The sequence below is a fragment of the Filicampus tigris genome, chromosome 3, assembly GCF_054856515.1.
Source record: "Filicampus tigris isolate MCC_2025a chromosome 3, RoL_Ftig_1.0, whole genome shotgun sequence".
Classification (NCBI taxonomy): domain Eukaryota; kingdom Metazoa; phylum Chordata; class Actinopteri; order Syngnathiformes; family Syngnathidae; genus Filicampus; species Filicampus tigris.
In genome coordinates, this window is record NC_141219.1 from 31,203,261 (window position 1) to 31,220,904 (window position 17,644).

General features: G+C 40.8%; 1 protein-coding gene and 1 long non-coding RNA gene across 4 annotated transcripts in view; one reads left to right on the plus strand and one right to left on the minus strand.

Moving 5' to 3' along the window:
• The window catches only part of cemip (cell migration inducing hyaluronidase 1), a 216,620-nt gene that overhangs the window by 185,604 nt on the left and 13,372 nt on the right, over positions 1 to 17,644 (minus strand). The window lies entirely within an intron of this gene.
• Positions 9,549 to 11,737, plus strand: LOC147150640 (uncharacterized). Its single transcript, XR_015086233.1, has 3 exons — positions 9,549 to 9,678; positions 11,276 to 11,346; positions 11,522 to 11,737. It is a non-coding gene; the product is annotated as an uncharacterized LOC147150640 (long non-coding RNA).

The window sequence follows — 17,644 nt, forward strand, 5'->3', positions numbered from 1 at the left end:
GTGAATTTTCCTGAATTTTCCAGGTGTCTTTCCAGGCCATCACGATATCGATTGATGATTTGCATTTTCATGCAAAATAGGTGATCAACTGTAATGTCATAATTTGCAAGATCCATCAATGACCTCCAAATAAGCCAAACACAACATCATTCACTCCAGGGTCATTCTGTGCTAGCATTGTGAATGTGAGCCCGAAAAGCAAATGTACTATTTTTAGCCTCTCGTGTCGCGGGAGCGAAAAGACATGCGTTGGGAGTTCTGCCTCTGTGCCCTCGACCATCCAATCAGAAAGTATTGAGTCTTGTAGTTTTTCTTTTTGACTGGTAAAAAGTCCCCAAAACATTTTATTTACGTTTATGTGTGTTATTTGTTTAATTTTAACATCTCTTTAATTCAAAAATATCTTTCATTACTTAGCGTAAGTTACGTGAACTTCCGGTCACGCGCATTCAGCCAACCACAGATGCCAGTAGGCTCCGCGTAGACGCACTATACTTTTCTTGAACAAGGATGTGAGATATACGGTTGATACAGTTTGCGTAGATAGGGCAGAATCTGTAAAGCTGCATCAATCGCAAAAACCCTGATCGCGTAAAGTCCAGTGTAGGGTTGATGAATTATAAGCTCTATATAAAATTAGAATTGTATTCATTATTAATACTGTTTTACAGCAGGTGTTGTCTCTTCTTCAATTCTCAAGCACAGTTGAATCAGTGTAGATACTGTGCAACACAGATCACATGCTATCTAATTGGCACACGCGGTCTAACCTGCAACAGGGGTGATCTCTCTGTTGCACATGACAGCTGGAGGTCTGCGTGAGGAGGCTCAGCAGCAAAAAATAAAAACGAAACCTTTTGGACCGTGAGGCTACTCTGAAGTTGCTATTAAGGTGCAAAAGGCTGTTCACTCCCCTTGCAGCTGCAGCAATTTTATTCTTTGTCTGACTCTAATGTACGAGGTAGCCTGGAGCAAAACACAGTAACAAAATGCACCTTATCACTTGGTGCATTCCTAAGAACGTCTACATCTGTTTTTAGTTGGTTTTTTTAACCATTACCATCAATCACTGAATTCAGAGCTTGGTTTGAATCAGTGGCACTTTCTGATAAATAACTAAAAGTGGTAATGCAATTTATGAATTGCTACATATATTCAAGAACCTCGACTGCCAAAAGACTCAAATTACCTTTTTTTCCCCATCTTTAACTCAGTTAAAACTGTTATGACCTGTTCTTTACGTGTTGTATCAGTTGCTCTGCAGATGTTATGGTGCTTTTATTCTTTGTCCTTTATGATGTCATGGTGCTTTTATTCTTTGTCCTTTATGATGTCATATAGGCCTGAAGTCTTAGCAAAATTTCAAATTGTCATATGAATTGAATAATAACTGATAGTGCAAACATGCTCTTGTTGCGTTGTTACAGTAACTTGAACAAACTATTATTCTTGACTTCTGATTTCAAATCTAGTTATCCATCATTTTGTTTGTAGGCCTACTGTATATGTAATAAAATGAGAAGGTGATTAAACATGTATATGGGTTCAAACTAATTGTTATGACTGGTTGTTCACGTGATGTATCAGTTGCTCTGCAGTTGCTATGGTCCTTTTATGCTTTGTCCTTTTATGATGTCATATAAACCTGAAGTCTTACAGTTTAAATGTTTGAGATACACACTGACACATTGTCAGTACGTCAAACCTTCTTTGAATGAGGATGCAAACTGTCTTCCAGTCCTGATCTCTGTTGCTACTTTTTTTGTTGATAAAGACTTTTTACTCTTCAACTTTCGTGCCATATCTGCATCCGATCCTCACATGACAAAAACTGTTACACACAGACTATGACAATGAACAAATTAACAAATTAATTAACTAGGGCCTGAGCAGTGACCGCTGCGAGGTCCCTATTGTTTTTGTAGAAATCATTATGATCATTATTAGTTATTTTTCTGACCAAATTATCACATTTTTGAACCCCTAAACATGCACTAAAACTCACCAAACTTTGCAGTCACATCGGGCCTGGCGAAAAATGTGATATTTTAAAGTCGCCGTAAACGACGCAAACAAAATGGCTCTGTAGCACCACCTAGAGTAGGAAAACAAAATAGAATTCCAGCCCGTTTGACCTAGGCCTACGAAAATTGACAGGCACGTGTAGCACCCCGAGATGTACAAAAAAGTCCATTGCAGCCATAGTCTAAAGTGTACAGGAAGTGAGCTATGAATTTTGAATGTCCAATTTTGGACCATTTTTCCACATTTACAGGGTGCAGACTTTTGCCCCGGAGGATTATTCCAATTGACTTCAAACTTCGGATATATCATCTTAAGACCTGGGTCAACAACTAGGAATTTTTTGGGGAGTTTTCGATAAACTATATGACGGGGGCGGGACAAATTTGGCGTATTTTTTTTCCTTCGCCATACAGGAGAAAAACCTTAATAACTCCCCTGCACATGCTCTAAAAAATCCCAAACTTCAACTGTACATAAAGAGTTGGGACCTGAAGACATCTATATGATAATATTCCATTATACATATAGCGCCACCTAGTGGCGACAGAAATTGTCAGTTTTTACATTTCTATTTACTGTTCGGAGGCCATTGAACAAATCCGACTGAAAATTTGTCAGAAAAGCCTCAAGACATTGATCTTGTTCTACCCTGAATATTGTGACGTTTCAGCGAAGGGCGTGGCATTGACAGTGCCGCAAAGTCTGATTATTCAACGTGACGATAAATGCAGTTTTAACTTGACTCAGATCATCCAAACTTCTCGAAATGTTTCATATTTTAATATAGCCAAGGGCTGAAGACATCCACAAACTTATTTTTCATCGTAGTGGTAGCGCCACCGAGTAGCTGAAGGAAATACATGTTTTTTTGTTTCTTTGATATTTTATCCTAGCAGGTTAACTGGGTCCACCTCATCTTTGCTCGGAAGACTGTTTAGGACTTCTAAATATTAAAATACAAAATTTGTGACTTTTTTGTGAAAAGCTGTTGACATGGAAACACCCAGTTCGCCTAAAAAACTAGGCAAATTTTGAGGGTCTGAACATGCTCGAAATCTCACGAAACTTTAATGACCAATATTTTTTGGTGCAATTTGACAAAAATGGCTCGCTCGCGCGCCCTAGAAATTTTTTAAAATTCTGCCTCGGTTGTACTTTTCACCTAGATCGACGAAAATTTGAAGGTGTAAGTAAGAGTTCAAGGCCTACAAAAAAGTCCCTTGGAGCCATATGCTAAACCAAACAGGAAGTCGGCCATTTTGAATTAAGTTTAAAGTATGAATTTGCTCTGATAACAATAGCTGCTGGAACTTGACCCACATGATAATTTCATCTAAAAAACTACTGACATTTGATAAAAGTCGAATCCAGAAGACATCTTCCAACTTCTTTTCATCATAGTGGTAGCGCCACCTACTGGATAAAGGAAGTACATGTTTTATTCTTTGATCTTTTTCTCCTCGCAGGTTCACCAGGTCGACCTCAGAATTGCTCGGAAGACTCTGTAGCCCAGGGGTGTCAAAGTCAAATGGACAGAGAGCCAAATAAAACATTTTGCGACAAGCCGAAGGCCGGACTGATAGAATGTTCATTGAAATTTTTAAAAATGTCCAGATTGGATTGGGTCCTTCGCGCCTGCTGGTGATGTCACGCTTCATATTTATGTAATATATTTCTTTGCCTCTATGTTTGTCACCCCCCCTGGCTGTTGTGTTTTTATCTTCAGAGTTACTAAATAAAAAAATTAAATAAAGTACATTACTGCTACTTTTGCGAGGCAGCTCGTACGTCACTTCCGTTTGCGTTTCTCCTGCTAAACTGGAAACCATTTTTTGGTTGACTCAGACTGCAAAATTGTATGTACTGTATATAATGTGAAGTAAAACTGAGAGGATCATATGATTGGTATGATGTCTCCAGCTGACTCTATTTTAGAGTGGTAAGGTATGATTGTGGGTGCTCCTGTCAGAAAACACAGGCCCGTATTCCATGTCTATTTATTGTGGTCTGCAACAACACAGACAAAGAATAACCTAGCAACATCATCCAATGCATATCCATTACTGAACAATATGCCTAAACATTGCAATTGACTGTATTAAGCAATTAAACAGTCAAACAATACATACAATACACATTCACACGTTTCATCACTAGAATAGTTAGCATACTAGCCGAAATAACTAGCTAGTGTTCATCAACATGACATCACTCACGAGAACATATCCAGGCTATTATGTACAGAAGTTACCTGACACGAACTTAAATGATTAAACTCACCTTTTAACATTTACACACAACAACAAACGTGGTGAAACACGGGAAATCTGCAACTACTGAGTTTGCTAGCACGTACAAACTACTAGCTAGCTTTGTCGAAAGAGGAAAAAAGAAAAGAAACCACGTCTCAAAACTTAGCGCTCGAGGAGCGTGCGACATTTCAGCACTACATCGAAACTCAATGAATTTATCAAATGCCAACAACTACTAAGAATAAAACAACGTGAGATTTCTAACATGAAGTATTTCTTAATAAAGTGTGTTTTACTCCAAATAAGTTTTCACCACAATCCGATTCTGCTATGAAATATATTACAGAAATAGTGTAACGAATTGGGTTATCTGTGTTCTTGTCAAATTTGTGTCTTGCCAAGTTATGTTGTTTCCGAGGTTAATAAATGCATCGTGCGGGTCGCTGGATGGGAGGGCATGCGAGCGGGAGTAGCGGAGGATGAACAGGAGAGCGGTTGCTCTTTTTTGACTCATCCATCATCCAATGCATAGCCATTTGTTAACAATATGCCTAAGCATTACAATTCAGTGTATTAAGAAATTAATCAGCCAAACAATACATACAATACACATTCACACGTTTCATCACTAGAATAGTTAGCAAATGAGCCAAACTAACTAACTAGTGTTCATCAACGTGACATCACTCACAGCAGTTACCTGACACGAACTTGAATGATTAAACTCACAGTTTAACATTTACACACAACAAACGTGGTGAAACACAGGCAATCTGCAACTACTGAGTTTGCTGGCACGAACAAACTACGAGCTGTGTCGAAGGAGGAAAGAGAAAAAAAAAAGTCACTCACTATCAACACTGAGCGCTCGAATAGCGTTCAATGCCTGCTCACATTGTGGGACATCTCAGCATTATGTAGAAACTCAATGAATTTATTAAATGCCAACAATTACTAATAATAAAACAACGTGAGATTTCTAACACTAAGTATTTCTAATAAAGTGTGTTTTACTCCAAATAATTTTTCACCTCAATCCGATTCTGAAAGCCACTAAAAGTGACGAGAAGTCTTCAGTCAGCATGTAGAACAGCCATGGGGTGGCAAACATTGATGCAAAGAAATCCATCCATCCATTATGGATACCGCTTATCCTCACAAGGGTCGCGGGGCGTGCTGGAGCCTATCCCAGCGGTTTTCGGGCAGTAGGCGGGCGACACCCTGAATTGGTTGCCAGCCAATCGCAAGGCACACAGAGACAAACATCCGCACTCACAATCACACCTAGGGGCAATTTAGAGAGTCCAATCAATTTACCATGGATGTTTTTGGAATGTGGGAGGAAACCGGAGTACCCGGAGAAAACCCACGCAGGCACGGGGAGAACATGCAAACTTCACACAGGGAGGCCGGAGCCGGGATCGAACCCACGACCTCTGGACTGTGAGGCGGACGTGTTAACGAGTCGACCACCGTGCCGCCCGATGCAAAGAAATATATTACAGAAATAGTATAACGAATTGGGTTATCTGTGTTGTGGTCGAATTTGTGTCTTGCCAAGTTGTGTTGTTTCCTAGGTTAATGAATGGATTGCGTGGCTCGCTGGATGGGAGGGCATGCGAGCAAAAGTAGCGGAGGACAAACAGGAGAGCCGTTGCTCTTTTTTGACTGAATGGTTGTCGTACTGTATTGGCGTCGGCTGCGGCCCACAGTAGACGGTTGGACTATCAAAAACGTGATGATTAAACTACGTCTGTGTTCTTGGAAGACGCTGCAATATATTTTAAAGCATGACATCATCGGCAGGCGCGAAGGACCCAATCAGATCTGCTTCCCACACTGGCTTGCTGCGGGCTGCGTGCGGGATCTAATAATAACAAAATTGACTTTGACATATGTGCTGTAGACCTTCCTGACGTTAAAATACCAAATTTGTGGTTTTGGGTCAAAACCTGTCGCCATGGCATGGCTGTTCACAAATAAAACTACGCTGGTTTTGACGGTGTAAACATGCATGGAATCTCACGAAACTTTGCACACACATCAGGCCTGTTGAAATCATATTTCTGTTTTGTTTTACGTCGCAATTGTTTAAAAAAATGGCTCGCTAGCGCTCCCTGGAATTTTTTTAAAAATCAGCCCCGGTTGTACGTTTCACTTATACCTACGAAAATTTGGTGGTATATGAAACAGGTCAAGACCTACAAAAAAGTCTCTTGGAGCTATGTGCTAAACCTAACAGTAAGTCCGCCATTTTGAATTTACTTTACAATTCGGCATCACATTGACTTTAAAAGCAGCTGTAATGTGATCCACATGATAATATCTTGTCAAAATTTCACACATTTGATGAGAGTCTACACCTGAAGACATCTACGAACGAACTTTTCATCGTAGTGTGGGTGCCACCTACTGGCTAAATGAAGTACATGTTTTATTCTTTCATGTTTCTCTCCTGGCAGGTTAGCCAGATCTCCGTCATATTTACTCGGAAGAGTGTTTAGGTCTTCATGATGTTAAAACACAAAGTTTGAGATTTTTCCAAAAAAGCTGTTGCCATGGTAACGCTCAATTTACCAATAACACAATGCTGATTTTGAAAACGTAAACATGCACAAAAACCCATGAAACTTTGCACACAGAGAAGGCCTGGTAAATTAATAATTAATTATACAATTGTGCAATCTTTAAAAGATGGCTCGCTACCGCCCCCTAGGAAATTTATAAAAAGTGGCCCCCTGGTTGCACGCTTCACCTACTGAAATTTGATAGTATATAAAACAGAGAGAAATACAAAAAAATCCTCTTGGTGCCATATGCTAAACCTAAGAGGAATTCCGCCATTTTTAATTTAAAGTTTGGACTCACCTTGACGCCAAAAGCTGCTGTAACTTGATTCACGTGATAATTTCGATTATTCAGTGTGCGAGCATCCCGACGTGCCGGTACCCCAACGTTGCCAGTGCTGCGAGGGCCCTCTATAGCTGCTTGCATCTCTAGTTTTATTAGTAGTTGTTAATTCCACAATCTTATCTGCCATTAGAGTTGAGATAGAACTTATGAAAGAGATATTTAATCAACAAGCATAATTCATGTCAAGAACTTGCATGGATATTACAGAATTTACGATGATGTGCTTTGCGAAAAAGGACAGTGTAAATTTTAGGTCTAAAACATCATATACAATAGTAATTTTTGACTTACTTAAAGAGGAAGTCAACCAAAGTTTACTTTACAAGAATATTGTCTATGCAGACCCATTAGTTGAAACATTGGATTCTGATTAATATTGTGTTTGTGAAATATGAGTTACGCAGAAAAATCCAGCAGTTTTTAGCCATCTCCGGGGGCGGCTATTTCGTGACTTGTGTCGACTGAAAATACTATCACAATTACTCAGGGCTCAGATAATGACCAATCATGGCTCAGCTTCAGAAAACAGGTGAGCCACGATTGGTCATCACCTGAGCCCTGAGCATGTCATTTTCAGTCGGCAGAAGTAACAAAATGGCCGCCCCCTGGCATGGATAAAAATGTGAAATTTACTGCTCAACTCATATTCCACAAACGCAATATTATTCAAAATGCCATGTTTCGATTAGAGAAGGCACATGGAACATATTATGGCAAAGATTTATTGAGGATTGACTTCCCTTTTAACAAGCCATACGCTATATCACCGGTCTTTGACATCCTTACCAGGAAGATCTAATAATACATTGGTCAAAAAACACAAGCAGGAGTCCATACCAAAACATCAGATGATTTCTGTCACTCCCTCACCGCCCACAGCAGGTAGCCTCTCAACAGAAAAGCATTTTCTCAACCATCATTATTTACAGAACTGGTCATTTGTCTATGCTTGAGTTCCCGTCTATATTTCAGACCCGCCTGGTCAGCCAAACGGCGTCGAGAACAGACTTTACCGGTACCATGTCACTCGCAGGTGCACCACTCCTGACACGCAGCCAAACAAAGAAAAAAGAAAAAAATTTATTTCACCAATCACCACGCTGTATGTTTGTCTGTTGTTTTTATTTGATATTTGTTCTTTATTTGGCGGCGTGTATGCTTGTGCGGCGCCTGCGTGTGATGTGAAAATTATGTTCTGGATGCCAATTTGCTGTCGCCGATGAGGGACGGACTGGGACCACGAGGGTCGGCTGGAAATACCGCCCAGAAGTTATAGATGGATAGACGATACACAGCTCTGATTATTTGTATGAATTTATTCTGCAAGGCCTCTTGTCAGCAGTCCACTCATCACAATTCAGAACTCTATTTTCCAAAATGCCACGGAATATCTGTCTATGCCAAAAGAGCAATTTTGAATAAAGATTCATAAGGCACTTGGAGTCAAGGTCATACTGGTTTTAAATTGACATTTAACTCTTCTTTGTTTCCTCCACAATGTAGCCTTAAAATGAGAATGAAATTACAATTCTGGGGTTTACACATATTCACAAAGACTTGATTAAGCAAATGCGGGAAAGATAGACATGCTTGGCTGCAGCTGACATTTAGTTCTCCATTCTCTAAAACACATGTCACAGTCAGGGCCCGCGGGCCACATCCGGCCCGTGAGAAGGTTTTCTACGGCCCCTGGGATGATATTGCTTTATTATTAGATCCTGCCCGCAGCCAGCAGCAAGCCCGTGTGGGTAGCAGATGTGATCGGGTCCTTCGCGCCTGCCGAAGACGTCAAGCTTTAAAATATATTGTAGCGACTTCAAAGAACACGCCGTCAGACGTAGTTTGATTATCATGTTTTTATTAGTCCAACCGGCTAATAAGGGCCACAGCCGACGCCAAAACAGTACGACAACCGTTCAGTCAAAAAAGAGCAACAGCTCTCCTGTTCGTCCTCCGCTACTCTCGCTCGCATGCCCTCCCATCTAGCGTGCCACGCGATGCATTCATTAACCTCGGAAACAAAACAACTTGGCAAGACACAAATTCGACCACAACACAGATAACCCAATTCGTTACACTATTTCTGTAATATATTTCTTTGCATCAATGTTTGCCACCCCATGGCTGTTCTACATGCTGACTGAAGACTTCACGTCACTTTTTGCGGCTTTCAGAATCGGATTGTGGTGAAAAGTTATTTGGAGTAAAACACACTTTATTAGAAATACTTCATGTTAGAAATCTCACATTTTTATTATTAGTTATTGTTGGCATTTGATAAATTCATTGAGTTTCGACGTAGTACTGAGATGTCCCACACTGTGAGCAGGCATTGAACGCTATTCGAGCGCTACGTGTTGATAGTGAATGACTTTTTTTTTCTCTTTCCTCCTTCGACACAGCTCGAAGTTTGTTTGTGCCAGCAAACTCAGTAGTTGCAGATTGCCCGTGTTTCACCACGTTTGTTGTTGTGTGTAAATGTTAAAAGGTGAGTTTAATCATTTAAGTTCGTGTTAGGTAACTGCTGTACATAATAGCCTAGATATGTTCTCGTGAGTGATGTCACGTTGATGAACACTATTAGTTATTTTGGCTCATATGCTAACTATTCTAGTGATGAAACGTGTGGATGTGTGTTGTATGTATTGTTTGGCTGATTAATTTCTTAATACAGTGAATTGTAGTGTTTAGGCATATTGTTAACAAATGGATATGCATGTTGCTAGGTTATTCTTTGTCTGTGTTGTTGCAGACCACAATAAATAGACGTGTCAAGTGTAATACGGGCCTGTGTTTTCTGACAGGAGCACCCACATCCATACATTGCCACTCTAAAATAGAGTCAGCTGGAGACATCATACCAATCATATGATCCTCTCTGTTTTACTTCACATTATGTACAGTTCATACAATCTTGCAGAAAATTGTTTCCAGTTTGGCAGGAGAAACGCAAACGGAAGTGACATACGAGCTGCCTGGTAAAAGTAGCAGTAATGTACTTTATTTTATTTTTTATTTAGTAACTCAGAAGATAAAAACACAACAGCCAGGGGGGTGACAAACATAGATGCAAAGAAATATATTACAGATATATAAAGCATGACATCATCAGCAGGTGCGAAGGACCCGATCCAATCTGGACATTTTTAAAAATTTCAATGAACATTCTATCAGTCCGGCCCTCGGCTTGTCGCAAAATGTTTTATTTGGCCCTCCGTCCATTTGACTTTGACACCCCTGCTCTAAAACAAGAATTGCGTTCCCAATGTCAATACGATAAAAGTCTCGAAAGTCAGGTTTAGACCAATTCAACTCTATCTCTAGAGCACTTTAAAAACCCACTAAAACACAGGGAACCACATTTGAACGTTGGACCTTAAACATAAACAAAATAATTACATGAATACATAAATGTAATAACTAAAATGTTGTAATTATAAAAACATATAGACTAGACAACCACAGAGTGGATCAGCAAACCCTGATCAGAAAACCTTACAAATGCCACTCTTGTTGCACTAAAATGCTTTTAATGTGATCTACAGGATTATGCGTGTTGTAGTTATTCTCTGACTTCATGTCCATTAAAGGGACACTTGGGTGATCTTAACATTGGTACTTATATAATAAGTTTGCATGTAAAAATGACATTAGTACTAAAATGCCCACCTCAAAAGACTCTGTAGTGATTCAAGGTCTTTTTTTGCGATAAGGTTTACGACAAATTTCCCCGCCCCAAAAAGGGGCGTGCCTTATGTTATGTTTTTGGTCTCAGCGGTCTACGTCACGCGAGGAAGTCATGCTTGGTAATATTGCTCACTTTGTCAGTTCTGTTGTCTAAAATGGTGACCTATCGCCACCAAAATGCAAGTGCACATGACTACTCTTGTCCACTTCAACCTGTGAAAGTATAAAATAGTTTGGATTTATTGACATAAAACGCGATCTCACCTCCACAAAATCAAAAATACCGTGATGATTGCTCCTCCACTTTCACAAGATGAAGCGGACAAGAGCATGAATGCGCACACGAACCCCGAATGGTTATATTTCGGACATTTAGCGACGCTAAACTCGTGTTTCAGGAGGGAGAGAGATGGAGGCTTGCAGCAGCAGCAGGCAGATTGGAGCCCCCCGCTTACCTCCCTGGCTAAAGGTAAGATTGGGACGGCTAATAGCAGCAACTAGCTTCAGGCCGTTAAAACAAAAGGCGTTAGCACAACAATATTAGCTCCTTACTGTCCGCCCAGCGTGTGGAGGTGAAGATGAGCCTTTGTCTTCATGTTGCCTCGCAAGCAGTCGCGTGCAGTGTCCCTGCTTTTTGCTTGCAGCCGCCACCTTCTGCCAGAGTGAAGCGGCGTGAGAGTGACAAAAGCCCTCATTGAACAGCAAACGAAAGGTTCCAGCGAGGCTGACTGCACAGACGAGTGTGGCCGCATTGGAATGTGCCATTTCGGCTGTTACCTTCCAAATTGGACGGCGCGTTGTAAGCTGAAAAACTGGGTCCATTCCTCATACAAATAAATGTGCACGTCTACTCATTCCCACTTCAGTCTCTAAATATCCTGACTGGTGTTTAATTCCTCGCCCGTTCTAACCTTGATCAGCAAAGAAGTAATGTTGTTTTGTTTTGTTTTTTAAGCAAAGAAGCAGTGTGCGCTCGTCCCAGCCTAAATCTATGTAGCTCTGCTGACTTCCACATTTCCTCATTCTCATATAAATCAGCCATGGAGAGGTTAATCCTTTTGATATGTTGAAGTGGGCATTAGTAGAGATGGCCACATAAATTTTGGTGCCAATTGATCGCCGTTTTTGGACGTTATAAGCAATAAAAGTACAATGATTTCCAATGGAGGGTTTGGAATTGGTTCCTCGCGTGACTCCGGCCGAACATGGATAGAACGCTAGGGGGCGCGGCCATTCTCCTCATTAACAAGGCGCGTTAGTCATGGAGTTACTTATTTACTAATTTCTCCAAAATTAATGTATAAAAGAGAAAATGGCAACACTTTTCATTTTCCTGATCAAAAAATATATAAAATGAACTTGTTAGTGAATACATGGCCATCCCGGCCTCACCGTTCCTTTAAGTAAATGTTACAGTCATGATGTGACGAGGTATTGTTTTCGTTGCTGTTTGATTATTAGCAAGCAGGACAACAAGAACAAGTATTAAGTACCAAGATCGTGACTTAGGCAAAGGTTGAATCCTTATATTTTGAAGAGGATGGAGATGAAGATCTAGATCTTTAGTTTTACTTTTTAACACTCACCACTGTTACGTGATTGTTTACATGACTGATTAATGCTTGAATCCCATCGACAGCATTTATTGCAGGTTGGGTATCGATAAAAGGTGTGCAATTTGATGGTGATCAAAATTTGAATTAGTCAGTTTGCAACCTACTCAATGAAGTGCCATAAAAATTCAATATGGGAACAAAACCTTCCCCGACTTTGGGAGTTAATCAATTTTAATGATATATTTTTTTTTTAAAGTTTGAGATGAAACTCAGGTGAATGGAATAATTTTGTGTCTGGAAGCCAATGACATATATTTAATTGCATTTATGTTGCAGTAGGGGGTCCACTGATAGTGTAGTGGTACACACGCCTGAGTTGTGTGCGGGCAGCGTGGGATCGATTCCCGCTCAGTGACAGTGTCTATGTGTGCCCTGCGACTGGCTGGCGACCAGTTCGGGGTGTAGTCTGCCTTCGCCCATTGACGGCTGGGATAGGCTCCAGCAACTCCCCGCGACCCTGTATAGGATAAGCGGTTTGGAAGATGACATGACATGACATGTTGCAGTAGGGGCGGCACGGTGGTCGACTGGTTAGCACGTCCGCCTCACAGTTCAGAGGTCGTGGGTTCGATCCCGGCCCCGGCCTCGTTGTGTGGAGTTTGCATGTTCTCCCCGTGCCAGCGTGGGTTTTCTCCGGGTACTCCGGTTTCCTCCCACATTCCAAAAACATGCATGGTATGTTGATTGGACTCTCTAAATTGCCCCTAGGTGTGATTGTGAGTGTGGTTGTTTGTCTCTGTGTGCCCTGCGATTGGCTGGCAAACAATTCAGGGTGTCCCCCGCCTACTGCCCGAAGACAGCTGGGATAGGCTCCAGCACGCCCCGCGACCCTTGTGAGGATAAGCAGTATTGGTAATGGATGGATGGATGGATGTTGCAGTAGCAAAATGATAGAAGGCTAATGGGTTGCTCTCAGCCAAAGTGGCCTTTCTCCTTTGAGAGAAGTTTAATAGGTTGTGCTGTTCAATTCCTCAAGGTTATAGAAATGTCTGTGTATTAGCAGAACAGTAAATCCTTTTCCACTCTAGGGGCTGTTGAGAGAATACACAGAGGTAAAAACATTTACCAACAACACGGATTTCACAGCTTATTTGCTCTCTGTTTGGAGAAGTGTGAAGTCTGGGAGAAACTGGTCTATTGATGAAATATTGTATATTTTCTTAGGTAACAATTGTGTCAACACTAAACATTAGAAACATTTGGACATGTGGTCAAATTGTGGTTTTGTTTTTATTTCATTGTTTTATTTACTGTAAGTTTGACTTAAACTGATTGCATCAATGACAATGAATTACATGTTTTCAACTGTATAAAACTTGTTGATCAACACTTCAGGAAAATATGGAAGGAGGGTTTGAACCTACCGGCGAAGCAGAAAAAGAGCAGAAGTTTCCCAGAAGGCTGAATCGTTTAACTAAAATACAGTCACCGGATGTGTCATCTGTTGATATATTTTCTGAGCCATTTCTCGTTCAGTGCTGTCCCAAAAGAAAAAAATATTTTGCTGATGGATGGATGCATTCATAAAGTAATCATAATAAGCCTTATAAAGAGATTAATTTTAATTTTAAACTATTTACATGAAAATAATGAGTTCTGGGCTACAGTGGCGACTGAATATGCGTACAGAACTGCTTAAGCCCGGTTCACACGGCAAGATTTTTAAATTGTTGGCCGACTTCCAAACTCTGAGAGACCCCACGTGATGTGAAAAAAACCCACAGGTATAACAGTTTTGAACGTACCGTGAGTGGTGTGCAGTCACACGGCAAGATCCACGCGTCACACACGAATCGATTCATTCTGAAACATTCTCATGTCAGACGGAAAATCTCGCAAAACCCCTCGAGAAAAAACAAGACAAACATGGCGGATTAAGAGGCAGGACGGGTTTCAGATCATGTCTTGACGGTAGCACTAGTTTGTGAATTATTTTTAGGGGAAACATTTTTAGGGGACACAAAAACAAAAGACAGGCTCTGTTGCGCCATGACTGTTTTGATTTTGGATTCCCACCGTGTTTCCTTTCTGATTGGCTGTACATTATGGTCAACCGGCTCCGTGCACGTTTGTCCTCAGGGCACACCACACACGGTGCGAATTCGGCCCAAAACAAAACAAAACATGTTGAAGAGCCCCGATTTGACGTCGGACTTCCTTCAGAGCGGCAGAGATCCATCTGAGCACACCACAAAAGATTATCTTTGGAGCTATCACAAGAGTCGGCCCCGACCTAAAATTGTCAGGAGGGGAGATTCGGGGCTAAAACCAGGCTGATTATCCTGCCGTGTGAACCAGGCTCTGTTCACACAAAATGCTAGATTCCACACATTCAAACCAGCATACACATGATTAGATTGTTTTGTCACATAAAAACTGGAGGATAAAGCGCCAAAGGGTGTACAAAATTCCATGACAAATCAGTTATTATCCTACACCTGTTTATTGGCTTTGGAGTGATTATTTGGAGTGTATGTGTGTGAGTGCTGATGTACTGGTGTATATATGTCTGGGTTTGTTGTGAGGGAGGGCGGGAAAGGATCTTTTTATGTTGTGTTTTGGATGTTTCATAGCACTTTGAGTAGCATTTTCGTGTATGTAAAATGCTATATAAATAAAATGTGATTGATTGATTATGTATGCAGCAGCCAAGCAATTTCGTAAGCATCTAAAAATGTGAAAAGAAAATGACTTTTTTCCGCCCTACAACGAAAAAAGTAATAAAATAAAAAGTAACATTTGAATGCTAATGCACAAAAAGTCTGTAACGGGTTTTGCAACACTGTTTATGAATGTGTCTATGATCCTACGATCATAAGAAAACATGATCGGATTGTTACCGGCCGCATATGATACGATGTGCCTTATTCCTGGATCGACAAATTCAGGACTTGAGCCACCAACCTCAAGGATGCCTCTCAGCATCTTAGTTTTGTCTATAACCATAGAAATCTAAGTAAGTCCAACAAGAAAGTCAGCAGCTGAGGCCCTATGGTATCTTTTGTCAAGTATAGTTCGATGAGCAAGCAAGATCACCGACAAGCAAATGTGAGTGTGCTCTGCCATTATTAACACTGGGTTCACCGACCACAGCAGTGTGGGGGTTCTTGTGGAGATCTGCTCTTTTCCGTACACTGACATGCTCCATTATCTCTTTTGACAGCGCCATGCCTACTGTGATTCTGCTTAAAATCTACTAATCACTCCTGAGGCTTTCTTGGATTGTTTCAAAAAGGCTCTGCAGCGGCTTTAGATTTGACTTCTCTGCTAGAAAATTCCAGTAGTGTTCTCACCAGTCAGCTCTGTGTGATCACCAGTCAACTCTGTGTGAAAGTAGATGAGGAGACATGACAGTGACTCATCTATTCGACCATGTTCAAAACATTTCGACTTTCTCTGTAAGCCATTTTTCTCTCACAGGCAAAGACATTTTATTGTGCATGACCTAAACTACAACATTACAATAAAATACACGTTGTTTGGAGATTGGAGGGAGGGGGAAAACAATTACTTATAATACCAAACCTGACCAAATATTAATCTACTTAAAAAGTTTAACTGTTTTTTATTATTTTATTCTTAGTATGTATACGTTCAGCCCTTATCTGATGACTGATTGATCCAAATGTGACACAGTCTGATGGACTAAGATCTTTAAATAGTTCATGAATGTATTTAAGTACCCGTATCTCAAGTGGGAGATGAGATTCATTCCATATTTTTTCATTCATTCCATATTTCAAACACACAGCAAGCACAATTGTCTGTTATAATGCTAGGAATAATTTTGCATGTTCCATGGAAAGTTGTGTTGCACGTTTTACTTCATTTATTGCCCTAGGTGTTAGGTGGCAAGGTGTGTACAGTAGCAGAGATGTTAGTGGAGACAGACAACTGCTCTTTACAATTTCACAGCTTATTAAGAAATTGATGTATGCATCAAAATATTAGTTTTGAATTCTGTCTGTGCTATCTCCCAGACATTGGTGATTATTTTTCATATTTAGAATGCAGGTCATCGCAATGAGCAGCCAGCAGGCCTGACTAGAGAAAACACATTTTCTTCAAGACTTGATGGTTTTCTCAAGTAAACTGTGGGATTTGGCTGCCTGCACTCATCCCCCATGCCAGCCCTCTGCCAGGACTTCTCTTTGTCTTTCTATGTGTGTTTGCACGAGTGGAAACTACAACCTACACTGGAAAATTAGAGCTTTGTAGCTGCCAAAAGTCATGTTCTTCATTTTGCTTTCATGAGAAAGTTTCATAATGAGAAGTGAGTAGGAAGGGATTTCAGAAAAATTATTTCTTTCTTCACTCACAGGGGTACTTGCAATTTTGTTCCTTTATTATAGAAGGGAACACTAAAACATCTAAAATTAATTACACGAATAAATTAAGGAACATAGGACCATAGCAAATACAGTATAAATGCTTTCTGTATTCAATATAAATACTACTACAATGTGATATGGCATTGAATATGATACATTTGTTGCAAGAACACATCCACTATTTCAATCAATTCAAAAGACAGCTAATTCTGATTGGTGCTTCATGCTGCAAGTTTAACCATTCAGAAACTGGCTTAGTGTCTATAGCTTCAGCAACTCAGTTTGCAGAGCTGGGCACTTGACCGTTTTTTGCCCGTCGCCGCGACCCTCCACCCTTGACTTGGGTACCCCTCCGGCTGCGACCCTCCGGCCGCGACCCTCCGGCCATATTCATAACCCCCCCCCCCCCGCCACCAACAACCCTCCCACCCCCAAAAAAAGTGTCCATAATTGAAGTTGCTTCAGGAGGGACACTAACGGCAGAGGCTTTTTAAGGATTATTAGCTGGCTAATTTACTATCCGAACCCGCTGTGGACACGCTTCAAATGCGGCAGTAGTATTTACCCAACTGCGTGCTTCCTTGCATTGCGAGCCCCGGGGTTGGATTTGTCGTGGATTTGTCGTATTATATAATTATTTGGGTCCAATAATTATAGGGAAGAGTCGTAGAAGAAGTCGCAGTCAAGTTACTTATTTTGCACACTTCTCCCCCTTGCCGGCCTTCAAAATAAAAGCATACCAGAAACCACTATATACTGCAGGTTTGCTATTTGTATTTCCGGAAGTAGTGAATGCCAGAAAAAGTGCATGAACTCCACC